General features: G+C 44.5%; 1 protein-coding gene and 1 long non-coding RNA gene across 4 annotated transcripts in view; one reads left to right on the top strand and one right to left on the bottom strand.

Annotated features, from left to right (window-relative positions):
• The window catches only part of LOC135902815 (uncharacterized), a 245371-nt gene that overhangs the window by 180469 nt on the left and 37796 nt on the right, over positions 1–27106 (bottom strand). The window contains exons 1-2 of one of the 2 annotated variants that reach the window (XM_070532419.1): positions 25354–25591; positions 24589–25235 (exon numbers count right to left, since the gene is read on the bottom strand). The exons of the other annotated variant lie outside the window; for it this stretch is intronic. The gene's annotated coding sequence lies outside the window, so the exon portion shown is untranslated. Of the gene's footprint in view, positions 1–24588; positions 25236–25353; positions 25592–27106 lie in introns of those variants that run through there. 2 annotated transcript variants of the gene reach the window in all.
• LOC135902817 (uncharacterized) overlaps positions 26331–27106 on the top strand; it is a 38700-nt gene continuing 37924 nt past the window's right edge. For both annotated transcript variants that reach the window (XR_010564615.1, XR_010564616.1), the window contains exon 1: positions 26331–26487. This is a non-coding gene — a long non-coding RNA (uncharacterized lncRNA). The remainder of the gene's footprint in view (positions 26488–27106) is intronic.

The following is a 27106-nucleotide window of genomic DNA, read 5'->3' as shown; positions in this document are numbered from 1 at the left end:
GAAGAGAACTTTCCTTAGTTTATATTGATGATGTGCTCGAGCTGTTAACTTCAAATATCAGGTTACATGCCCACGATTGGGTCATTGAAAGATATATACATTTCACAGAATATACTAATGTCTCACAACTTCATTTTCATTTCATGGGGCGAAAACATGAATATGTGTTTGAATGTAAATGCTCGTTCTTTTATTAGTTTTGCCAGCAAATCCAAACCCTTCCATGCTTGTTCTAGTTTGTCTTGTACCCCGCTCGGTCATGTATAACAGTTAAATTTTATTTGCATCTATTTCACTTTTGACCTTAGTCGAAATAGATCCATAAGTTATGCCAGGTATTTCTATGAAGAGTTTGACAAATTTTAAAAGTCGTATATAGAAGAAAATAGCAAATCCTAATCGTTATTCAAACAGGCGAACATTATTTGGACAAAAAGTCAAATATATATTGGATTGAATAATAAAAATTCCCTATAGACTTTTTCAACTGATTATCTTACGGCACATAGTACATTTCACTAATGTAGGCGGGAAAATCACACGGCGTATCCACTTAGAACAAATTCTCAGAATGACACATGTTTTGAGACATTAATTACTGAAATTGGCGGTCCACTTATTTTTTTGCTTAAGCTGATAAAGCGGCGTTTTCTTAAGGAAGTAAATTGGAGGGCAGCGAACTTTTAGAGCAAGTCTAATGACGGATTTCTCCAAAATCTACACAATTTCTTTGAAGTTAATATGCCTTGCTCTCTCATCTGCTTCAATTTCTAAATCGGAATGTGTTCAGAAAAGTACTTAGTCACAACCTGATCAGTTGATCTTTGTACCTAGCTGATCAGGCATATTAATTTTTCGTGCAACTACTATCCGCCTCTTTGAGTGGATCACCTCAAAGAATACAATTCTGCTATGTGCCACGGGAACTTTCTTTTTTCTTTAGTTGCTCAACGTCTTCGCAGAAGCACATCGTAAAACAGGTAAAGTCAGCAGTGAGCTAAAGTTGATTACATGTAATTCTAAATCTGCCCCAGAAGGCCTCAGGTAAGCTTATAATGTCACCAATGTGCGAGCAATATTTCCATACGCTTGTACAATGTTGGATCCTCATAGCCAAACGCTAATACAGAAGCTTGAAAGCATCCTAACTGTCTACAGTGGACTGGTGTTATAAGCGCTTCAGGAAAGAATGAAACTTCTGCGACAAAAAAAATTTATATTTCCTTGTTATTGGTGAAACTGGTATTAATAAAATTATACTACAAATCACACAGAAATGATCATGCTGAAGGAGGTTGAGAAACAAGATGTGGTACTGATACATTTCTGCACTCATTTCTTTCATTTGGGACTCGTCAGTGGAGGCAGTATAATGCGAGTGTTGCGGATGTTTCCGCAAATACGTATTGCTCAATCTAGCCGGCTGTACGTTTTAGTCGAGTGCACAAATGGCGAAAGTGCCTGTCATTCCCATGTCTTTATTACAGCGAAGGTGTTACACTCACGGTCGGCATTTATCGTGTCCGTCCGTGAACAAACATCATCAGCAATGGCCCATACCCCCTAAGCAAGCGAAAGGGCCATGACTCATCCCCCTCGTAATGCAGATGCTACCAGCACACATCAACGCATGCATTCATTGAAATTACCGACGTAACAGACAGGACAGCATACGTTTTAATAAAGAACGAGCTCAAAACAAGCATCTGAACCATCAGTAAAGCATTGCATACCCCCCTCAGCAATCGTAGTGATGGCTTTGCAACAGCATCGTTGGACGTCCCCTTTCGCATGGCCGTGATGGCGAGTCACTTTTCTTCATTATCTTTCCAACCCCCTACAATAATGCTCGATTGCGCGATGCAGCTTCCTAAATAAATAAACGAATAAATAAATAAATAAATAAATAAATAAAATAATCGTCAACAGTAAACCAAACGAGAAGTCTTCGCAATATAAAATACCTTTCTAATGGCCTTTGTGAATTCCTAAATATGGTTCAAATCAGTACTATCATGATGGCGCCGCGTAGTCAAGGAATATCGGAAGCATAAGTGAATATCTGATGAAATAACTGAGACATTACCCTGGAATCATAACTAGTGTCAAGAAAACCTGAGCCATGCGCACTAAGAAGTGTGTAAAGCAAGGAGACAATCTATGCAGTCTTATTTACTTCATGAATAATGAGGATTCTTCGAAATATTAGATAGTTGTACAAATACTAAATGTCAGTGTACATTGGAAATAGCCGAGCAATCTGCAGCTTTTAAGTGAGTTCGTGGTCAGCAAGATGACGTTAAGAAGTGGCTGAGGCTTTCAAGCGCCTATGTATGTTTCCCATTTCGAAATAATAACAACAGCTTGGCAAGAAACCAACGCTGGCTAACTTGTAGTTGGCAACTTGAAAGTACGCAACAAGACGTTTACCAGTGACAATTAGTCATGCTTTCATTAGGAGGAATCATGAGAACCAAATTCGATGACCATATGAAATGTGCTGAAACGCAATTCTAAGTGGAGCCGCAGCTTAATTCCTTATATCCTGAAAAATAATTGAGGTAAATTATTCAATTAAATATGTTGAGTGAACTATACATGTTTCACGGACCATCACGCGATTTTTCACCATGTCAAGGACAAGGAATTTTTAGGTTCCTGAGACGCCATGTCACGCACTTGACAATAGAAATCCAGAAATCCAAAATAATTTTATATGGGCGAGAAACCACGCTACCCAAACTGAAACCTGATCGCGCAGCCGAACGAGCCTCTTCGTGTGACGTTATATGAGTGGGACACCATCTGGGAAGGTGCTGAAAGCCTGCCGGTCTCGCCCGCGAGGAGAATGAAAGGGTTGACGAGCTGACGCTCAGCTGATTCGTGACCACGCTGGACCTTCAGGGGACGATGTCAGTTGCATCAGACCTTCGTATCTGTCAAAGAGTGACAGCTAGCATTCCCCAGTATTCAATAGCCTCGATTCACCGTTCGCATTAGACCACCACCACGAAAGCCAGCGCCCATGCTCAACATATCGGGACGCAACATGAAGACCAAAGTATCCCTTGCCATTGGTTTTATACGTGCTGCTACTATATGAAGTGTTTTACCGCTTTCCAGGGAACCGTTTTGCACACTCAATATACTACGTTGTGGAGCGCCGCTTTCACATTGGTATCCTGAAGGACGTCAGTCACAGTGTAAAGCACCCACCTGTGCATTCGTCTACATCTGCAGCTCTGCAGAGACCGGTTGTCCCCGTACATCAGTAACATCAAATAATGTCAGATCATAGCAAAACATGCAGATACTGTGCATGTGCGCGCAGCTGCATCACTCTGAGCCACGCTGATATGATCGATCGCACACCTTCCGAAACAGCGTGCAGGAGGCCCTAGTACGGGAGCGTTGTTATGTTGCCTATTTATCATTCTTTACTCTCTTCAAGCACATACTTAATGTGTTCCATGAAGCATCCATAGATTAAGAATTTACGCTAAATATAGTCCTTCTAGTACAAAACGCACAGTTTTCTCGCGGGAACGCGAGGCCATTATTGACACCGTTGGCAACTGAACGAGGCAGTTATTTACGCTGCTGTATGAGAAAGGTCTCCGCTTGCTGTGCATTTAGAATAGGAGGCAAGCAGTGTATCTTGGAAGCCAAACAATGAGTGAGCATAACAAAACCTAGATATATAGACACCCAGGTACGTAGTCCCATTTAACTTAGGGAAGTACAGGCGAGTGCGAGTGGCAGCCTTCGAGAACGGTAACGTGCCGCTGTTTATTGTGAGCATTTCATACCTGTATGGTGAAAAGGGAACTGCCAAGAGGAATTTTCTGATGGCTTAATTAGCTTCAGCTCAGCCGCTGGAAGGCGACTCTGATTGACTTAATCTCGACTGAACGTGGTCGACATCGGCTCAAACTGTGTGTGCGGACGATGAAGGTGGAAGTTTGGAAACCCAACGACGCAACACCACTAGCGACCCATCTCTTGTCAGTGAACACAGGAAGTAACTTTTTTGTGACAGAAACTTAATTATCACGCCAGAACTCTGGCTCACTCCTCGGCCCTGTCGTCTGCTATTAATCCCCAGCATGATCTGCGTATGCACCGTTTTACGTCATAGCGCAAATCCGACCAGTATCAGAAGATGAGGCAAGGCTGGTTATTTGAGGGAATTAATGAAATTCATGTGTGAGAAATCTGCGTAACTGTCATGTCTGATATGTTCAAGAAATGACAGAAGTGTGCAGAAGAACGCACTCATCAAATTTCATTGCGATCCAGTGACCTAGAAATATTGCTGGGGTTGCCCTTTAATGACGGGAGTGAAGTTCGTAGATTAACAAAGAAGTTAAAGACCGTGAAACAAACAATGGCGCCAGAAAAACACAGCCTTACTGCTAAGAGAAAGCAAAACACCCTTGCGAGTATGGATCCAAACGCGTCTAACTGATATTTTGGTTCTGATTAACACGTTGCGTATGAAATATAATTTGCACAGTAGATAACATTCGGTTTTCTATAGCAGCATAATTGGTCCAGGAAGCGGATAATCAGGTGGTGTGATGTAGTGTAGGCTGCAGCGAAGGGTCACAAGACCGGGCTCATTGGTTATCGTCGGTACGCTCGCCTTCGCTCATGCAGCTGCTCATAATCTAATATACCGCAATTTATTTGCAATGTTCTTGCTCAGCTGTTCTCCGCACTTTTATTTCTTCCTTGAACCAGCACATGCGTATCAAGCAAAGAACTCTAGACGCTTTTTGAAGACTGCCGCTCAGAATAATCTTGTAAGGTCAAGTTCAAGGTGTCATTTTGAAGAGGCATCTAAGTGCGTGCCGTCACGTCCACCCTCCCTACTGTGGAAATGATGGCACCGTCCTGATCTCCGTATTCTCAAAGGAACATCGAATTGACCCTCTTCCCCCATTTCGCCGTGTTCGAGTGCAGAACCGTCCCTCAATTGAGTACGAAGTTACTTTTCTCGAGAACTGCCGTGGACTGCCAATGAAGCATAGTGAACACTTCTGTCGAGTGGCGACGCTGACATTTCACTCTTTTGAGTAGAGGCGATGCGTTGAGCAGAGATATAGTGTACTCTAGCAGGCTGCAATAGAGACACGTTCTAGAATACCAGGGCGAGGCTTCTCTTGTTCGGCCCTGGGTAATTACTTCGAATTTCTACCATCTTTCTAACCCTTTGTCTTCATTGTAAGGCAGACCAATAACGATGTAATACGGCGTGTCTTGTATATTTTTGAGGTGAGGGTTTTATTTAGACTTTATATCGACAGATGAGTCAAAGTTACGTTACTTTACTATAAGACGCTGCAGACTCCACATGGTAATGGGCCAACGCGGCAGGACGGTGCCTTTTGCAATTTTTTCTGATCTTTCATAACTACAGAATAATAAATATCGTTGTATGGTGCTGCCAGACGCGCTGCGTGACCAGTAACAAATTTTCTACGACTATTGTCCCTTGCGTTCCTTCGAGACACTGACATCAATTTTTGTTGCGCGCACACTTGTTAACAACACATGACTTGACCGGGCGTTACAATGGCCGGTCAAGAATTCCAGGCCACTACTGCCTGCTGCTACAGGAGCACCACCATCATGTAAAATAATTAATTGGCGGCCCATGCATAAGTTAATCATTGGCTGCATACACTTCGGGGAAGGAAGAACTGTTATTTCGTCGCTACAAATGGAAGGCAGCAAGTCAGCATTCCACCCAATATGGTAGTGGCTCGATCAAAATGGCCGTGTGAATCTTAGCATAAAAAAATGAAACAGGGCGACATTTCGTATGCAGCGGGCAGAATTGAACGAGATCTCAATCTTCGTGCATGTTTTCCTTTTCAATACCTATCAAAAACAATCACTTCCATAAATGCGTACACCGTGAGTCAATGAGATAACCTAAGCATTGCCATATCACGTTGGTGCGTACTACAATGCTCGTTCAGCTATTGTGACATGTGCGGCCGACATGTATGGCAGCAATCGCTAGAGTTTCAGAAGACGAGTGTGATGGAAAAAATCGCCTTCGAGGAATATCCTGCGGCTTGATGAATTGCCTCAAGCGCCCTTAGTTAAGTGCACATCGGGAATATGATTGTAGAAGAACCGCGACCAGAAAGCCCGCACGTCTTAATTGTGCGCCCTCTCCGGATTTCATTTCGGTATCTCAGCTTCACTCTTTTGAAATGTGCTATAGCACTCGCTTTGCCCCAATTGAGTCGAGGGCGTATTTCGAAAGAAATGCGCCATCGGATGGACATTTCGTCTGAGCATTTTTCCTTCAACATTTGCGTGTGACGAAACCAGGCATTTCCAACTCGCACAACGATGACTCGCTGGGCAGCTGCGAATCACTCATTACGCTATGACAACGCTGACTACGGTAGACTGCAACAAAAAAAAAACGTAAATGCCACCCCAGACATCATTAACTGGCGAGAGTTCATGTCCTCGCTTTGAATTATTCGTTGCGTTTACTTTCTGCCACGCGTGCCAACCAGCTTCAGCTGTATTGCGCAACTCTCAACATTCATTTTAAGGAGGTTACATTGCAATATCCAAAAAGGTTCGAAATTTGAAAGTGAAAGAAATTATGGGGTTTTACGTGCAAAAACCACTTTCTGATTATGAGGCACGCCGTAGTGCGGGACTCAAGAAATTTCGACCATCTGGAGTTCTTTAACGTGCACCTAAATCTAAGTATACGGGTGTTCTCGCATTTCGCCCCCATCAAAATGCGGATGCAGTGGCCGGGATTCGATCCCGCCACCTCGCGCTTAGCAGCCCAGCACCACAGCCCCTAAGGAAACATGGCGGTTGTTTTAAAGCGACGAAATGCGCGGCATAGGCATTTGTGTCCCTCCACAATTACAAAGTGCGATACTAGATATCTAGTGTGAACTGCTTAATCTTTTTGTTCTTGTGGACCAGATCCAATAACGCTATTCCGAAGGCTATTGCTTCACCGTTTCGCATTTTCCCTTTGACATAACGATAAAAAAAAACATTTTATGGGCATTAGGGCATCTTTCTTCTTGTTAATGTTGTCTCTCTTAATAAATTTTTGTGTCGTAGATGCATTCATATTGCGCAGTAATTTAGGTAGGAAATCTTTCAGCTAATGCATTTCCCTCTCGCCTGCAGTTTAAGGGAACTAAAAAAACTGGTGTAGAGACAAAAAGAACGTGATAGACCAACGCATTGCAACTTTCGAATGAATACTATGTGTTGTATATACGCGAGGAGACAAATACGGGATGCAAGTGGCAGTGCGACCATAATGTGGACTGCAATGTCTGAGCGAAGAGCTATTTGAGCTCTGCGGCTTCGAACCCGAAATCACCGCGCGAGGTAGCCAGTGAACTAGTAAGCAAGGTTTGTCCCAAAGTGTATACGAATTGCGATGTACAAGCCTGTGTAAATTGCACAAATTAGCAAGCGCGTTTGAACAAAAAGAAAAAAAGAGAAACAAGCAGCGGTGATACCAGTCGATGAATTTTCACACGCTAGCGGCTTCGCAATTTCTAAGCTTGTTGAAACAAGGCGTTTCGAAACGAACAAAATTCCGTTTCAAGACTGCTGTTTTTCATATTGCAGTATTCGCAAAATTGAGCTTCGCAGTATTCGCAAATTGAAGGTGCTTCCGCGTTAAAAAAAAGCAAACACTTGTTCCGACGGTGGATAAGTGGTTTCGAGGACCAGCAAGCTCGTTCTCTTCCAGCAGATGGCGTAATATTTTTTTTTTCTGCTGCGTTATAACTCAGCGGCTCCTCGCATGCGGCTACATGCGTCACTGCTTGCGTCATTGCGGGAGAAATTGGTGCGCCATGTGGTGCTTGAGCAGGCAGATTCTAATTCGGATGGCTGAATGTGAAATCAGTCGAGCGTGAAGGAACAGTTCCTTTTTTTCTGCCCTTTTTTAATTTTCTTTATGGTCAAGGAAAGAGCAGTCGGAGTTTGCTAACGCACATGTATATCTGCATTAGTTTTCCAAACATTCGTTCTAACATAGCACCTACATATGCTGGGTATAAGATTCCTCTCAAGTGTGGAAAGTTTGATGTCGGCGAGATAGGCCTTCGGGCTAACTACATAATAAGCGAGCATGTTAACAATGCCAAACGCGTACTCGAAGTATAGTTAGCCATCAACGGAACACCTTGCAAGTAGTCTCCCGTGTTTAATGTGCGGACTGTTTTGAGCAAGCACAGGTATCACCTAACACGCGTAGTACGTAAAGCTGAGAAAATCGCACCGCTTAGCGACACCTGTTTGAGCACCGCGTCGATTGCGTTATCATCTAAAGAGGTAAGCTTCTTACGTAGAAATTATCTGCAGATCTGACTTCTTGTATGAAGTTCTGCTGGTCGCGTATATATATTCTGTGCGTATTTTTTCACACTGCAAATTGTTAAGAGTTAGCGTCTTCTTGTCTGCGTCCTGTCTGTTTTGCGCTGTGGCTAGAGTCATGAATAACCAACAAGCAGCCCGAATTGCATTGATTGTATTGGATTGCGTCGCGTTGCACTTTGCATTCATCGTACAACAGCCGTGTTCGCCTAACCGGTCCCTGTTGCTACGCGCCTCGAGGAGATATTTGACGGGAAAGGAAGCATTATTTCCCTGCCATGCTATGCTGCTGACTCTTCGCGTTGAGTAGTGCAAGTGTTTTGCATAACGTATTTTTTTAGTTTGTGTTAAACACACCAGCACGTGCGCTTACTGTCGTTTTATCTCTTTGTCGCTTTCGGTAGCTTGCACCGTGCATCCGCGAATTCTCGCATTCCTTTTCACGTCACAACAGGACAGCTTGTGTGTTTCAGGCCGACATACTTGTGGGATATCCTCGTCAGTTTGGTAACGAGAGTAGTTTACAAAAGCGTACGGCATTCGTGCTACCTGCACTCGCGACGCTGTGGCTTAAGCTGCATAAACGTGTCACGTATTTCGCACTCACTGAAACGAAGTTCAAGATTGCATTTGCGTGGCTTTGAACATGTACGGTGTAGTTTATTCAATAACGATATCGCGCTTATGTCTAGACACCAATTTATGCTTTGATAACCATGCATCTGAAGGGGAACTTCTAATCCTGTTCGTTTCATCAGAAATCCCAACTTCACTGAATCAATAGCGAGTAAACAGGGACCCTCACAGTACCTTAACCAAGTGTTCAGCGTGATAACGTTTACATAAAAAGAGTTCAGCGTATGCTTTACCGCAACAGCTTTGTCTTTTACCGATAGGACTTGGTGTGGTTCACGTAAGCTGTTCTCTTTCATCGGACTTGCTATGCGTGAGCGGAAATTTTGCCGCATTTCAGCCGATATCACAAGTTTAAGAACTTTGATGTCAAATATTTTTTTCTATTTGGTTTAACTTCTTCCAAAGAACCCCCTGGTATCAAACCACGTAATGGCACAAGATCGACGGAAAAAACACTGGGTCACAAAAGCGTGTTAAACCTAGAGCATCACTTCTTAAAAGCTGACTGGGAAATTTTCGTATATTTTTTCTACCTGAAGCATATATCTATTTGTGTTACAATTGAAGTGAATTGTGGGGTAGTGACAGCGGCCACGGCACAAACATTTTTGCGCTCCCGCACTTAAGCTCTGTGTTCATTATCATCCCCACAGCTCAAGCCCCCTGCCATGCTCCAGCTTGGATTTCACAAATATTGGTGCAATAACATTCAATGCCTTTCTTCTTTCTTCCGCGGTGCCCACAAACTGTCATGTGCAATAAACCAGTTACTTTTTACTCTGTTACCTAATTAACATAGCAGTGTATGTAAGCAGCATTTCTGGTTATGCAAACGTCGCTCATCAGTACTTCAGAATAAGAAGCCTGTTCGTGCCTTCTTTATTGTATTTAGTGTGCAGGGCGTACATACTAAGCTTGCGGTCCAGTTTTCTTCTCGTGTACATTGTAGGGCCCATAAATTGCAAAATTACTGCCAAGTAGCAGCAATAGGCTACAGCATTTATCTACAATGTGGTTTCCGTGAATTGCCACGCACTACACGTCGCTCTCAAAGTGTTTGATAATCAAAAGTACTGGCGTCTGTTGGCACACTCTAGCATAATACTATACTCCATTCCATACATATCAGTTAACACTTTGCAAGCTATAGTGGCTTCTTGCACTCGCTTCGTTCGCACTTGGAAATAGTTTTACAGCTTTCCTCCTCGCCGGCCGCTCGCAGCGGTGGGCGAGGAGGGCATTGAGGTACCCCAGAGTACATATTGCTACACATGCAAAGAGGCGCCGTGAACATGCACAACAATCACCGCGGCGTCGTAGCACAAACAGTAAGGGCGTGAACGTTACATTGATCTCGACGGTGCGATGGTACCCCGGTGCGCGATTCTCTTCTGCGCCTCCAGGCACCTTCATCCTTCGTCGCTCCCTTCTCTCTAGTTATCGGGAACAAACATAATATCGCCGATTTCACAGACGAGGCATTTGTGCTTGCGCGTAAGAATGTTAATAAAAAAAGAAGAGACTGTAGTTGCGCCGGAAAGGCGGAGGGGTATTAGTTATAGCGAAGTATAAGACAATTTGCGCTAAGGAATATTCTCAACGTTTTCACCGTATAAATCCGTGTAAGCGCCGCAGCGCCAACTCTAAAGCCGATATTATCAAAGAAGTAAAACTTCGAAGCAATCTCGTTCGGTGCGCTGATTTCGATCGCGCTCAAAAGCGAGCTCTCGCGCACAGCGTACTTTCGCACGTCTCCACTAGACTTGCCTTGACAAGTAATTAAACTATTGTTTTATAGAGTAATATTGCTTTATGACAATAATGCTAGCCATAAGCAGTGTTCAGAAATTGTTATGTATTGTGTCATTTTTATATACGTTACGTCTTATCTTCTAAACTGACCATTCATCAGAAAACGGCTTCATTGTATCTTTGTGTATTAAAACTTTCACGAGGTGTTAGATGGCTTTCTTCATTAATGCGTGTTTGTGCGAATTAATACGAACAAAATGTACATACCTCCGTAACATGTTTAACAGAATCCGCTTGCGGCCTGGCTCATCCGAAAGTCGCCAGTCCCTTGGTGTTGCGAGGGGACCCGGGTTGTGAATTTCAACTGTCCTCTACTACGAATTATTGTAAACGCTAGCATAAGGCAGATGAATTATTGCAGAAAGTTGGACTGGCTGGTGTTGATGCAGTTGCTGTGACATAGCTTGGACAAGTGGGGACAGGGTAGATCGCTAGGCCTCAACTGACAAGCTTCACTCAGAAAAAACATCCAAGAAACCTCCGTGTGCTCAAATAAATGCGCATACATACGCATAAAAGCATGTGGCATGTAGGAGACAACTAAGTGCGCAACGAAGCCGATAAGCGCCCACAGCAAGCCAATACAAAGCCTTCACAAGGTTCTTCTGAAGGTCCTTTATCGGTGAGTGCCAGTCACGGAGCGCATAGAGATTCATCAGCAGATTTTCGAAATGCCCCAAATGTTTCCCTGTCTATGTGTTTGGCGAACCGTCTGAGCAGTTGCGTGTTATGAAAATACGGGGAGCACTTACGTGTATATACATATAATGCATGACTTCGGTGAATGATTCCTCGAGGGCACAGGAAGGTTCTTCAGGTGCAACGGTTAATAAACGTAATATATGCTAGTATATATATATATATATATATATATATATATATATATATATATATATATATATATATATGCCTCTCTTTCTGCCTCTTCCCTGTATTAAAACTGACACAGTAGTTCGTCTTCGCGTTCGTCTTTTGAGAATAATAAAATAATTCTAGAGATATATAGCTCGAACATATAGGGCCAGTTATTAGGTACCTCCTAAGTGAACTTTGCTCGTAACATAACAGCACAATATTTGCAGCTCATTGCAGACTGGTGCATCAAGCGGGATATGACGATTAATTATGACAAAACCGTTTATTCATGTGTTAGGAGTAAGATCAACAAAATGAGATTTACGTATGGCTTTGGGGATAACCTAATTAGTCAAGTGGAAGAATACAGATACCTGGGCGTGACTTTAAGATCTGATCTTAAGTGGTCATCCCATATCTCCAACATCTGCTCCTCTGCAAGGAGAAAGTTAGGTTTCTTAAAACACAAATTAGGCAGTTCTTCAAGCGTATTTAGACTTCAATCGCACAAATAAATTGTTAGACCTACTCTTGAATACGCCAGCATAGTATGGGATCCGCATACCACAATCAACATACATAATTTAGAAAAAAATCCAGAGATTAGCAGTAAGGTTTATGTATAACCGGTATAAGCGAAGGGACTCTCTGTCCGCCATGTTACATCAGGCAGCCCTTGAGCCATTGGCTAAAAGAAGAAAGGCTGCCCGGCTGCGCTTTTTTCACTCCTTGTAGGCATTCAGCCACAAGACGACTTCGGAAGGACACAACCAGACCCTCGCGACATAAAGATAGCCATAGCATCATGCCAATATTTGCTCGGACGAATTTCTTCAAACATGTTTTTCCTCAAACAATATCCGATTGGAATTCCCCTGCCTCATGACTCACCTCTACATTGTTCAGCTTTTTGAGAGCCTGTATATAATTATGTATATGTTTGATTAGAAATGATGATTAGTTATTAACTGTGCATAGTGTGCTTCTTTGTCTATGTACCTGTGTTTGGGCCATGTGCTCTCACAAAGTGTATTTGCTTGGCAACCTTGTTTAGGTTTGTTATTATATTTTCTGGATGTAAATTTTGACTTCACCATTGTTGCTGATCCTAAGGCATAGTGCTTACTAACAAATGTATGTACCCTCTCCTGCTTGGACCGATCCGCTCTGCAGTATTCTGTAAATAAATAAAAATAAAATAGAAATAAGATACTTTAAATATGCTTTCATTTCGGTAATTTTCTTTCATTTAGACTTTGTGTATCTGCCACTGCCTGTGCCCGCACTCTTGGCCGATCCCCTAGAATGGGTACGTGCTACGTTGACACAAGACGTGCAGGATCCTTAGGCGTGGCTGCATATTCGTAGTACTATCTCTATGGCTACAACTGTAATCACAATTACATCCTCAATAATCATCATACATCGCATTCGTAGTCGTGGCATCGCTGTGTGGACGTCTCACGATGTGCATCCTTCTGATTTGGAGTTCCCATTTTCGCCATAGCTTTTGAACGGTGTAGCTCATTAATCTAACAATGGCATTAAGTTAAAGCTGTCGTAGTGGATAAACATAAAGATAGCCTGAGATTATATGCCGCACAGGGTGAATTGTACGCATCGTTGCTAGTTGCAAAATATTTAACCAGCAGCTTCACCAGAGCTTCACTTCACATCGTTTGCATGACATGGGATGCTTCTGCATTATTTCTGTTTTTTTTTAGTGTATTGATGTCTCACTTTTGTCTGTTTAGGTTTCGTTTTGTACGCTAATACATAATTTAACTTTCTCGAATACCACATTTCACGCAACTTTTTTTTTTTCATACGTGCGCGATCCACATTTTTAACGTTCCATAATAACACTCTTCTGAAATCTCCAGTACCCACAACTGTAGGCGAGGCAGTTTGCCAAGCCCGAGTTCCAACCGCAGCCGTTGTGTTTCTTCGCTGTCGCCGAGGTCAAGGTCGCGGTATGCTCATGTGCGCGGGACGGAGGCATAAATCATGTTGAAGATGGCGAAGTTCGCAGTCGTGCTACAACAAATACGCACTCAAAAGAGCAACACACTTTCCCGTCTCCTCGCATCTTCCAGCCTTCGCTCTCTCTACTGAAGGATGGTGCAAGTGCGCCGTCTCCACTGCGACACTGCATCATATAGAAATGGAGACAACTAGACGAAGCAGCTGTACCGCTGAATGGGGACAGGGGCTCCATTCAAAGGAAACGCGAATAAAAGGTGCGTAAGACGGGACGCCATGGTAAAGCGTCCGACATTCATCACTTGGCATCGAGCAGCTTGAACGTATATTCTGGTTGTATAGAAGCGAATGTATATATGTTTAGTTTTTCATTGTATTTCTTTTTTCTAAGACATGAATGGGATATGAAAGAAAAAACTTTCATCCACTCGAACGCAGAATTTAGCGCGAAGCTACTCTCACATATAAAATCCCTCGACGTCAATCAGCAAAAAAAAAGAAGAAGAAAAGTTCAAGATGGGCAGCGTCACAGCATCGACCAGATCAAAACATGGCACCCTCCATAGCGTGTTGTTTTATATTCACCAACACTCGGCGAATCACTAGACTATAGACATTCTGTGTTTCAAACGCATTTCTGCGATTTCTCCTATCAGCTCTGTGTCCTGGCCCGTATGAATTAATGGTAGAAGAAATACAGTTGCACTGCCATTAAGCGGTGGACAGAGGCCACGACGCAGCATCTCAGTGGCTAGCGGGGCACTCGAACATCGCTGAAAATGAAAGTGCCACTTATGCTACCCGCGAGACATATGGAGGTTGGGAAAGCATCTTGATTGCATCATCGCGAACGGATGCAGCACGGCAACTCAGCGGCCTTGCCCGTATCATCCCACCAAGAAAATGCATTGTACCTGAGTTGACAAACCAGTGCCTATATTCTATGGACCCAGATATTATATTACAAAGTTTACTTGGTTTTAATCGACCAGAAGAAACGTTAATACGTCGCCTACGACTAGTGATTTCGGTTACGAACGCCTAATCATTGCTAATTAGAAGGCCGGACAAAAGTAATTGCAACGTATGTGGTGTGCAGGAAGCCGCTAAGCATCACCTGTGTGAATATACCCAACATACGAAAATGAGACCATTGCCCATCGGGCAGCTTCAGGCCACGTAGACGACAGAGCCTCCACAAAAGAGAAGATCGGTACCGTGAACTCGACAGCCTGCGGTGCATAAAGCCAGAACAGCGTAGCCGCTATTCTTGAGATTCACCAGTGTCTATAGCCGCCTGTGATGAAATGAACATTGAACGCTTCTTGGTGTGTTGCAGTCGCCCTAAGTGCGAACATCCTTCCACCTTCTCATTTTTCAGTCGACTTTCCCTCATCTCCAATGCTAGGTAGACTACGAGTCATTGCCTAGTTAACCTCCTTGCGATTCCCTTGTGACTTCTCTGTATATCTCTACAAAGGAAGCGGGTACGGTGTCTCTGGGCCCATTTTTCCTTAACTGCGACTCTTTCTTTTTTAAGAAGCCGTACGGTCTTAGAAACCCGTACGGGCTCCTTTGCTAAATTCGTGCTACATTCTGGCAGGCAACAATGTCTCCCTGTCGCAAACCTTCCTCCGCATTGTAGGCTCCCGCAAAACTGATTTTCCCACAAAATTGTGTTATACTACAAGACAAGGCAATCCAAGCTATTTGCGGAGCACAGTATACTTCACATTGAACTCCACGTTTATTATTACGCAAGCACCGACTGTAGTTTTGCAAAACTGCATGTGACGACAAAAATGTCCACAGAACGCGCCGCCCTCGTAAATTATATTTTATTTCGCTACTTGTCCAAACCGCAATCTCCTTTTTTATTCCACTCAGTGTCGTTGGGCCTTTAAATATTGAAGTCCGCAAAAGTTTTACGGCGGCTGCAGGTCTTCGCAGATTCGAAGTCCCAAAGTATGTAAGTTAGTCTTAGCTTCTCAAAATTATTGGTTCTTCGGCACAGTAGCTACTTCAGTTTCCTTACAGTGTTACGTTAAAATGTATCCCGCCCCTATTGGCTACTAATGGTACCGAAGGGATATCCAGAATACTGCGTTCAGCAAAATAGTAGGCAATCGTAAGGAACAACACCCCAATATCGTTTTACGAAAACTAGCGATACGCTGCAGTGTACCGTCCTCTTTGTGGTACCGCGCTGACAGTGATAAATCGTTTGGCCACATTCGAGGCATCATAAAGTGAACATGCTCTTTCTCCACTGAAAGAAATTGGCATTGAAAGAAATATATCGGCAAGCTTTATTGCCTACTTGAGCGTTCTTTAATCGAGGTCATGACCATGGTAGTCCAACAAACTCAATTTGTCACTCTAACTCAGAGTAGATGGAAATATACGGTTATACAAACAAGCAAACAATGAACAAACAAGGAAACAACAAACTATAAGTGTGCTCTGACCGCACGCTGTAACTCGAAATTCCAATTCAATATCGGTGCCTCTGCCTCCCTCCTACAGATAGCGACCGCATATTTTTGCATCAATTGAGCGACGTCAGGAAACGCGGGGCCACCGCTGTGACGACCGTTCCGAAACAGCCCGAGACCACATCGAACATTTGATTCTCGCGCTCTGGCATCCCAAAGCGCAGCAAGGGCGTCGCCTTGAATGTTGCACGCAATTCTTACACTCTCTTGATAGAAGCACCACTAAACAAGAGGAAACCTGCAAGAATTGTCTCTTGCTGAGCAGTCCAGGGGCGCATGAAAAAAACCTTAAAAAATAAAAGGAAACGCACCATGACCATGACTCATTCAGTCGCTTCCAGCGCTTGCAGTACACGATAACCTTCCAGACCAAGTTCATTTGCTCCGAGGGAAGTGTTGCTGGGCGTGCGACTTCATTTCGTTGCCAGCCTGTGTTCGCAGTCTGCCCTATGGTTCGACGGCGATTTAAGAATCACGGCTTAAAATTCACTGAAATTTTGTCACATTTCTCTGAAACGCCCACGGTTCAACGTGCAATGCATAACTGACGGTACACAATATGGTACCATGGCCCTGTTTAAGTATTTCGCTGAAATGTCACGAAACAACCCAATGTGTGTCAAGGGGACGCCGCAGAGGCGGAGTGCCGGGTTAACTTTCACGCCTGGAGAAAAGACGGTAGGAGCGTGTTCGCGCATTCTGCCTCGATGAAGATGTGGCCGCCGCGTCCGAGCACCGAACCCGCAACCAGTCGCTCATCAGCGCAACTCATATGAGTGGTGTTCCTCACATGTGGTTCGTGGCCATCATGGATTCAAAAAGAAAAAAGAAACGGTCTAGAAAGAAGGGGGACGGGACAATAAGCCGTATTGCAGCTACCTCGTTTTCTTTATTTTCGGAGTTCATGGGGAGATATAGTTGGCCGGTGGGACAAAATAGTAACGCGCATACAGCTGATTTCGTGTCTATCTTGATGCAACAGAGTGGAGAACCAGGCTGGTCGGCAATTATTTATTACGAATACTGCAGCGCAAAACACGACCTGGAAGCAGCGTCTGTCTTGTTTACTTGTTCGTCTTTTGCAGTGCGGTATTTACAATGAATCGTAACGCAAACAGACTCTACGGCGTCATGCTTGACGTGTTGATGGTAATATATTATTCATGTCGTTACGACTATTAATATTATTTTTTGGCAAAAGTAGTACTAAGCTAACGTACCTAGAGAATTATCTCTCCCGTCCCCAGCCCAGAACCCGGATCACTCCAAGCAATTTTTATTTCTCGTGAGCTTTCTTTTTCAAAAACCGCCCTGGTGAAAACGTCGACTAGGTAAGCAGACGCTGTCTGATTAAAAAGCACACAGCGAAGGACGTACGCTTGTTCTCTCGCCAGCCAAGTTAATAATGCGGGTACTCTAAATTTATTTCTTAGTTTATTTGTCCGATACTACCGGCTGCCTCTGGCCGCCATAGCAAGAGCGCTACTCATACTAGGACAAAATATTATGCACTAGGAGAGTTTGCGTGAACAGAAAGATCACACATATAGAGGCTGAGCAGATTACGAGCATTACTATTACTTACACGCCAAATCACTTACGTTCTTTTTGTTTAGTTGAAAGCATTTGTGCCAACCCTTTATCGGTTTAGACTTATCTAACTTTTGTAGGTGATATCTAGTGCTGACGAACACTATAATGCGACCTGCGAACCTTGCTCCCCGTCAATTCTAAAAGCATAACTCGTTTGTTGAGCCTGTCACGTGAACCAAAGAGCGCAGCTCGCGGGTGTTTCGAAAACCCGTGACAAAACGCGACCACCAAATACGGCAGGCGTGAACGGAAGAAGGCGGCATGGCATAGGCGTAGAAACAAGGTTCACAGTGAACGTTTAACGCCATACCGGCACAGCAGCGAGAGAGCGACAAAACGAGCAGCCGCCTTAACCAGAACCGTAAATCGGGCGAGTCAGTCGCAATTGGACGAAAGGGGCAATTGGTGGTGCACATGAAAAAAAGAAATAATACTGGCGTCTTATTGGGTAGCAGACGGCAGTGCTTGTCTTCGTGTGGATTCTAAAGTACAAGACGGCTAGGCTCCTTTATTTGATCAACCAGAAAATCAGCAATGACAACCGCGATCTACTAAACTTAACTGTCTCGCAGAGCTTCCCCCAAATAGTGTCCGGGGATATTTTCGGCGCAAACAAATAAACGCGGAGACCGCGGACAGTGCGTCGTAGCGTCGCGAACAATCGCCTCTGGACCGCTGCCAGCGCAAGCAATAACAGCGACACGCGCCTACCACGCGCTGACGTCTGCTCTTGATGAAATATGGCCCCATTATTCACGCTCAGTTTTCTTCGAGCCTGCTTCCCAAGATAGCAACGTCCTTGCCGAAGATTTTGGGGCGAACATTTCGAATTGTTTTGAGTAGTTCTTGCCCAGCCGCTAGCGTAACCCATGCTGTATCTGCTGCACGCATTTATTGGCGCCATTACGTTTCACACGGGCAGGATATCCAGTTCATGTCTTCCGGTTATATTAGTTCCTGGAGCAGGGCGGTCGAATGCTGTCCTGAAACAGTTCCTCTCGCCTAAGCATCATAAAAGAAGTGAGAAGGAAAGAGTGCGCAGTTTTATCCAGAAGTTCTTCGCTCTTGCCGCCTCGGCTGTTACAAAGATATGACCTACTGCAAGAAGCGTAAATTTCCAGCGCCCATAATATGCCATTAGATTCAGAGTGAATATTGAACTTGGGCAACAACATTGAGGTAAACGAAGAAGTTTGGCAATAATATGAGGACCGCGCAACGAGCGATAGAAAGAAAAAGAAAGACAGGCGTAAAGTTAACAGAGAGGAAGACGCGGTGTGGATAACTGACTTTGGAATAGACAATTTGGACTGTGCATGAAATGCGTAGGGTAGATGACCAGTGGTCTGCTAGAGTTGCAGAATTGGTACCAATGTATGGGAAGCGCAGTAAAGGTCGGCATAAATTTGTGTAGTGCGATTACGAAATTCACACGCATAAAATGAGGTCATCTGGCGCGACACTGGGGTAAAGGCGGATCGCTGGTGCAGGGCTTCGTTTTTTCGCGGACATAAATAGGATGATGATGATGATGATGATGATGCAAATTATGGTAATGACGATGACGAATGACTAACTACTCCACGCTAAGTCATTGCTCCGCTATGTTGCATTGCTCTAAATTTACAATTCTGCAGAATCGTGATCGTGCTATAAGCGGTCAGGGACGGTTTATGAGTTTTTTCAAAGCTTGCTTGACCCGACTCACGCCAGCTTGTCACAACAGTTTTACAGCCTTTCCGTATTTTACACCGTGCTGGATCTACTTCTCTTTCTCTTTTTCTTTCTGACAGTATCGGCCTTATTCTCACGGCAGCAAATACGTCAAAGCGCGACTATGGAACTCATGGTGGTGTTCGCAGCAGAAGTGCAGGGAATTTAAAAGGGATTCGTTACTTTCAAACCGCTCCGACGATTAAATCTCCGGCTACATTAAAACGACATTTTTAATCGGTCTTCCCAAATTATTGCAATCTTCCGACATGGAATCTGGATTAGTTGCCACATTGATATCATTTATGCGCCGAAGCCGCAGCCTGAAGGGAAAATAATTCCAGCGCTCTCCTGCGTATCAGAAAATATTTAGCGCTAGAAAACACAAAAAGAGCGGAGGCACTGGCGAAGGCGCAAGAGAAGAGCGAAGGCGCTGGCTTGCAACTAATTTCAGTTGTGCCAAACGTGTGAATGTACGCACATGTACGTAATACGGTACACAGGCTGTAGAAGAAACGAAAGAACTAACAAGAAATTCCTACTTTACAAAACTTGAAATATTTTGCTGTGCAGTGCTGTCTATGTCTAAGTGACCCAAGTGCTTTGTTCGAATTATTTCCTCGAAACGCCACAGTTATTTCTCGCTTAGCTTTGCCGTGTTTAGAAAATATGGCGATGTGGCCAAACAAAAATTAAAATTAAAGCATGGGGCTTGACGTGCGAAAACCACTTTCTGATTATGAGGCACGCCGTAGTGGAGCACTCCGGAAATTTCGACCACCTGGGGTTCTTTAATGTGCACCTAAATCTAAGTACACGGGTGTTTTCCCATTTCGCCTCCATCGAAATGCGGCCGCCGTAGCCGGAATTCAATCCCCCCGACCTCGTGGTCAGCAGCCCAACACCATAGCCACTGAGCAACCACGGCGGGTATGTGGCCAAACAAAGCGGCGCACACGTATGTATTGTAATGCAAATTAATACAAAGTTGTTCCTGCATGCTGGTATTTTATGGTTCCTCAATCTAACATTTGTGCACCTTTATCACTGCCCAATTTTTCATATTTATTTATATGTCCTCAGGAAACTTCTGACTCAATAATTTCTGTTTCATTAGGCCTTCTGCCCAATTCACAGTATTTCTCAAAACAAGTGCTAAGTGCAGAATTTTTTTCTAATGATTGTGGCTTCATTAATAATTGGGTTTATATCCAGAATAGGGACACGTTCGCTAAGGAGTGTAATGAGAAATGAATACTGAGTGAAACTGATAAATGGCCTGCATCAAAAAGGCATTTGTCGAGCAATTAATGTTTGCCTCTTCGCAAGTGTAGCTGAACTGGCATAATTGCGCTACCTGACAAAGAATGAGTTTTTATCCACTAAAAAGTATTGGTTTGTTTAGAGGGAGATATCATGCATATGTTATAGTTATACAATGTCCTTAAATATAGCACACACACCAAGTACAAATTTCACTGTCCATCACGCTATCGTGAGAAAAATTGCTGAATTGCCAAATTTTCCCTCCGCGACAATTAACTTCCGAGTTTAATGAGTTCTAGCAATGTTTTCCTGCTCTAGTCATGATTCCCTATCAAGCCATTATAGAAATAGTGACTACGTTTCCATTTCAAAGGAGTCCCAAGTTTTCGAAGTTCAGGTGATTTTCTTGCCCCCACGGTTTTGTTTAGAACGAGACACGATGCCATTGGTTACTAATATATGTCGGTTCAAGCAAATTTCCAAACAAACCTTGAATGATTTCTTTGCTGGTTTTACGTTTTCGTTCCAAAACACTGAACATTAGTTATCCGCCGCTGCTCCCACCCCCGGCGTCCTTTTATCGATTGACGCGTGTTTGTGGGACGCTACTCTGAGGGCGCACTGGTTCGATGAAGAAGGACTTGCCGACAGCCATAGATCCATAGAGCGTTATTTCCACGCGTCCATTTATTCCCGCAAGTCAACATGACAGGAAAAAAAAAATACCGTGACGCGGGCAGTTACCTTTCCTAGTATGAGGCTGTGATCAAGTACAGTAGAAAAAACTGTACACACCATTTACCGCAACAATTTAAAGGAAATTTAGGTCCCTATGTGAATGGAATCATCACCATTATCGTCACCATGATCATCATCATCCTATTTTTATGTCTACTGCAGGACGAAGGCTTCTGCCAGCGATATCCAGTTGCCCCTGCCTTGCGCCAGCTTATTCGAAGTTGTGGCTGCAAACTTACCAAATTTCATCCCCCCATATCATGTTCCTCCGTGAAATTCGGTCCATTGTGTGAATCTGCGTGTCATTCTAATACATCACCTTGCCCAGGTGTCCCTAATTTTGCTTTTATTATCCCTTAATGTTACACCTAACACGCTGCGTTCCAACGTTTGTTACGCGTTCCGTATTTTCTTCTCAAGATTCTTTGTTAACCCCTGTATTTTAGTACCGCTAGAATGCAATGACTGTGCGCTTTTCTTTTTTTCTTTTCAACGGGAGCAGCAAGCTTCCGGTAATTATTTAGTAACGCCTGCAGTACTTCCAGCTGAGAAGAAACAAAAAAAGCTGTAAACGCTTGCTGCGATGTGGCTCACCGTCCTGCGCACGTCTTTGTGTGGTGCACGCCCCGTTTGGCGCATACCAAGATTCCGGTCACACACGCGTTAGATGCATGCGGTCCGCGTAAGTCCGAAGCCTCGTGCGGGCGCGTTCAGTAGACTTAAAATCCTTGTCTCGGAGCACAAAATAAATGTGTTTACAGGACGCTGCTTTGTTCTACGTAATAAATGTGCATTCGAGTGAGCGACAAAAACTTCATAACGGCGCGCCGTGCTGTGACAGCTGTTGGTAGGGCCAGCAGACTGCTCGCTAGACGCTGAATGGCGGCTGATGGCGCTTGCAATCTCAGTCGTGATAGAGAGGCTATTTTTGTCAACACGATTAGTGTTTGTACAATGATGCGCGCGAAAAGAAATACAAGTAGCTTTTTTGACTTTTTATTTTTTTTTACACGGTTGCCGAGGCAGCTGCAAGATTTCGTAATTAGAGTTGGCACAAGATTATATCGAGATAGTGCTGTCATATGTAAGCAGACGGTGGGGTAAATTTTCTAATAAAGCGGGAAATAAGCAGAGATGGGCTCTCCACAGGGGAGAAACTGAATTGCAAAAAAAAGAAAAAGAAATGGGGTGCCTATGGTTATCAAATGCGCATTCTTATTAAAGCAAAGCGCTTTCCTTGGCCTTTTTGCACGTTTTCATGGTGGTTCATTACGGTCCAACTTTCACGACCGGTAGACAGGCGATAACACGAGGTGTTTGTGTTCTCACGCAACCCGGATCTCCGAGCGCCGATGTTTACACCTCTTTGAGACGCACTTGTTGCCCACCTGTACTACGACGAGAGATGTGGGCCCACACACAAAAAAAGAAAGTACCCTTTACGTTAAGCTTTCTCGTAAAAAAAAGAAAAAAATTCGTGCGATCCTGGACGCAGGAACTACTGCCACTGAAGGCGGCCAGTCGATGACAAAGCCGCTCACGAGAGAAAAGCTTTGTGAATTCGAACGCTGCTGATTAACTGCTCTACTCTCTGCCGAATCGTACAACAAAAGAGCAAACGCTACCGAAAGATCCTCGCTGCCACAAACGCACAGCATCCAGCGCATCATGATTTTCATAAAGCTAGAGGCACAGGCTTATTTACTTGCATTCACAATCATCCTCTGAGCGTTTGCCTAGTTTTCTTTGTCTCTTGTCTTCTACAAGCACTTTCCGTTCCAATTACCGCTTGCTCCATCAGACGGCAGCCAGTCGCTATTTGGGCAGGTTAAGCTCTATGTCGTTTCTTCTCTTTTTCTTTCTTCTTTCACGACATCAACGTCCTCCACAAATTCACTTATATTCCGTCAGTGAAGCCCCATTATCTTTGTCATCAATTGCCATTACGAAGCCTCAACCGCGTTTCGATGAATAGACTCGTCTTTATTGGGACAAGTACTTTCCTGATCAGCATTTCTACATCGAACTCTGCCCTCAAAGGCAAAGAGCACAAGCGGATGCGAAAGACTTCAAGGTGATGCAATTGGAAAGCGTCCTAAGAAGGCAATGATTTGCATCTAGGGTGTGATCTGCCAAAGCAAAAGACTGCAAAGGACGCGGGGCGAAATTCCAGGGACAAAGAACACACAGTGCACGGGACGAGCTGACTTACAAGGTAATTTTAACACAACAAAGAACGATTTTGTCCATGCACGATGGCCATATCACGTTTCTACTCCCAATCTGCCTGACCGGATGCCCCTAAAATTACATGTACCCTATCAGACAACCATTTTACGAGGCCTCTAAAAACTGGCATGTGCGCGCAAATGACTGTACAAACAAAAACTACTACGAACTATCAAAAATGAAAGTCAGAGACAAGCGGAAAAAGACAGCCAGGGTAAATACGTTCTCGTTTGCCTATATATGGATGCTACGACATGTTAAGAAAGCAAGATACATTGCTTCGGGGATACTTGCACGGGATTTGCATGAATAATGGTCCCACCACAATAATAGCACCACCTTCGCCTGAAGGAATGAACTTATTGACAATTTAGAGAGATGGGTGTACCGGCAATGGGGAACTCGGCCTCGGTAAAGCACGCTCAAGAGGAACTGCATCGCAGACAAGTAAACCGAAATGTGCCAACTTGGCGTCCAGTCGACTCCAATCGTAGTACCCAGGAATTGACAGAGTAGTTGTCTGCATCGTCAACGAAAAGTGTAAACTAGCAGCATCGCAGTGACGCGCAGCCCCGCGCAGCCACGTGTACAGGCATCATGGCTATAGCGGATGCGCTAAAGGAGCTCTGACCTGTAGAGTGCCGAATTACGCAGCGTGGCATGCATGCTACGAAGACCACCGTTCAGCCGCGGAAGTGGCTTCAGATAAGCATTAGGCAACTTGTAACTGTGCAGCCACAGGAATGCACTGGTGGTCAGCGATGTGTATCCGTATACTAAGCTGTCGCACATAGTTCCAGGACTGATAGAGCTCACTTTCCCAATGCCAGTGCTAAAAACCAAGCATGATCAGCATGAAAACACGTCGTCTACTGACCCGTGAGTTGGTAGGACAGAACACCGCCACTGGTGCTCTGGGAATAGCCATCCACCTTAGTCACGGACTTCCGCTTCCTGTTCCCGGACAGCCGCTTCGATCAATCCTCATTTGGCCGACACGGTGACATTTCAGCACTGTAGTACTCAAACACTGCTAATCAATCTTAGCTCGGCGCTAGAGAGAAAATGCAGGCGAAAAAGTACAAACAGGTAAAGGCGACAAGTAAGCGCACAGCCTGCTTCGAATGCCTTGCCTTGTTCTTTCTTCTTTTCCAGCGATTCTTCTGGGATACATCAGCTTTCTTGTCTTTTGCTGCTCTCGTGGTGTGAGCAAAGAGCAAAATTTGTGCGAAAAAAAAGGATTGACAGTTTCGCTGGGAATGGCGAAGCACAGAAAGCGATAGTAAGTTCTACTACTGTGCTCGAGCTCCTGGCACGGTCTAATAACACGCGGGGGCCACATGCTGGCACGAAGCAGCTAGCTGCTGCGTAGAAGAGACCGTACCATTGCAGCTAACCGGCACCTCACAATGCTGACATGATGAGGAGCGCCGCCGACGCAGCAGTTTGGCAATGCTCAAGACGACGCCGACGGAAAACCGTCGGTGTGTGTCAGCAACCAACGGACGAACTCAACAGCATTGCCTGCACAAACAAACAAAGAGGTGTCTCTTTGGCCCGTCCTTTGTCTACGCTCGCGCAAAACATCGTGGGTGAGCACCAATAGCCCGGTCGCGTACATTATTCATCAAGGTTAGCTTACCTTGATGTTCGCTGTTACATCCGATCATAGCAGCGCGTGCACCATGGTGTGGTATGCCCACCACTTATAAGCAGGAACGCTGATGTTAGTGCCCACAACGCCCATACCAGCAGCGGAAGCCAACACGCTGCCCTGTCTGTCCTGCAGAGCCAATTGAGCGGACCGGAATAAAAGGTCCGCTTCGCTGTGTCGTATTTGCAGGCAAAAAACGTAGCGCAGGCCACTCGCGCTTTTGGAGACCTTGTAAACCTCTGCGCAATTGTGGCACCTGCCCCATCGGTACCGCGCCAGCACCGTAACGATGACGGCGCAAACATGGCTCGAATATCCGTATAATCGCTGTCACAGTAAAAAAAAAAGAAAAAGTCGCAGTTTCATCCGAACGGCGAAGCATCGCTTGCGATAGCGAATTAGCAGGTAGTTATACGAAGTAACGATGATACTTTTATCGACCGTATTAACTTGTAAACATTCCCTTGCTAACTAAATTGAGAAGCATAGTGTCAGCGCGCACAGCTAACATGAACACATCACAATCGATGAGCGCGGACAGTGGCTGTCAAAACGCTCGTGTGAGGAAACGCGGCTGCAGCAGTGAGTGAAGTGACCTTCGTGTTGTCTAGCCCTTCAATGCAAACTGAGTGCAGAAAACACAAAAGCACGCACAAAGCTACGAGCCACCAATACACCATAGAGAAACAAATATAACAGAGGGGACACTCCGCGAATAGTGGCAACAGGAAATACGTCACGCTAGTATTAACGCCGACCGTTTGCTGCCGCGAGCATCGAAAAAAACAAGATAATGTCAAGTGAGCTTAACAGAAGTTGTTTCATTCTTTTTATTTTTTTCCTGGCAAAAGCAAAAATATCTGCACATGAATTAAACTTTAAGGCTTACTTCCGTTGCCTAACGACAGGCGAATCTGCGAATGACGAGCCGGGTGCTTGCGTCATTCGTCTGACACAGTGCGCGAGCGAGACTGGCCCCGCATCTGAGCGTTGGCCTGTTGAGACACCCGTCTGCCTATTTTTCTATTTTTGGATTTACCCTGATTTGGTGGGCTCAAGGCGAATGCTTACGTTTCTCCTGAGCTTTCACATGGTACCACTGCACTATTTGACTACGGCAAGGTGAGAAATTTTGTTCGACAGTTTGCGAAGCATTTCGAGCAATTAGGCTTACGGCACGGCACCTAGGCTAGACCTATGACGCAGTTAACGAAAAACAGCGTGGTCGTGGTGGCACAGTTAATTTGAATGACTCGTACTGGGAGATGTTTGCGACACCTTCTATCATCACCAATATTTTGACTTATTTCGGTAGTTCTTCAACACGTTGCGGCCACAGGGTGCTGTGACGCATTTTCGCATGCAATGAATGCTACCGCGACAAGTTTGGCGCATTCTCTGACCCCCCACATTATTGTAACTAATTTCGTTACTTTTTGGAGTACTTTTCAAGCGCATAGGGCGCGCCTGGTGCTGTGACGCGGTTAGCGAAAATTAGCTCGGCCGTGGTGCGCAGTTAAGGTTCGCGCTTTAATGCACCGACAAGTTCATGGCGCTTTCTCTGACGCCCAACATTGTTGAAAATTATTTTCGGTACTTTTTTTTCTTACTTATGAGGCACGCTCGTCGCGCCTGTAATGACGCAGCGAAAAGCAGCTCGGCCGTGGTCACAAAGTTAGTATGGCGCGTACCGAATGTTACTGCGACAAATGTGTGACAATTTTTATGGCCCCGCAACAAT

This window comes from Dermacentor albipictus, chromosome 1 (genome assembly GCF_038994185.2).
Source record: "Dermacentor albipictus isolate Rhodes 1998 colony chromosome 1, USDA_Dalb.pri_finalv2, whole genome shotgun sequence".
In the NCBI taxonomy this organism is placed as follows: domain Eukaryota; kingdom Metazoa; phylum Arthropoda; class Arachnida; order Ixodida; family Ixodidae; genus Dermacentor; species Dermacentor albipictus.
This window is presented reverse-complemented; position numbering and strand designations above follow the sequence as displayed.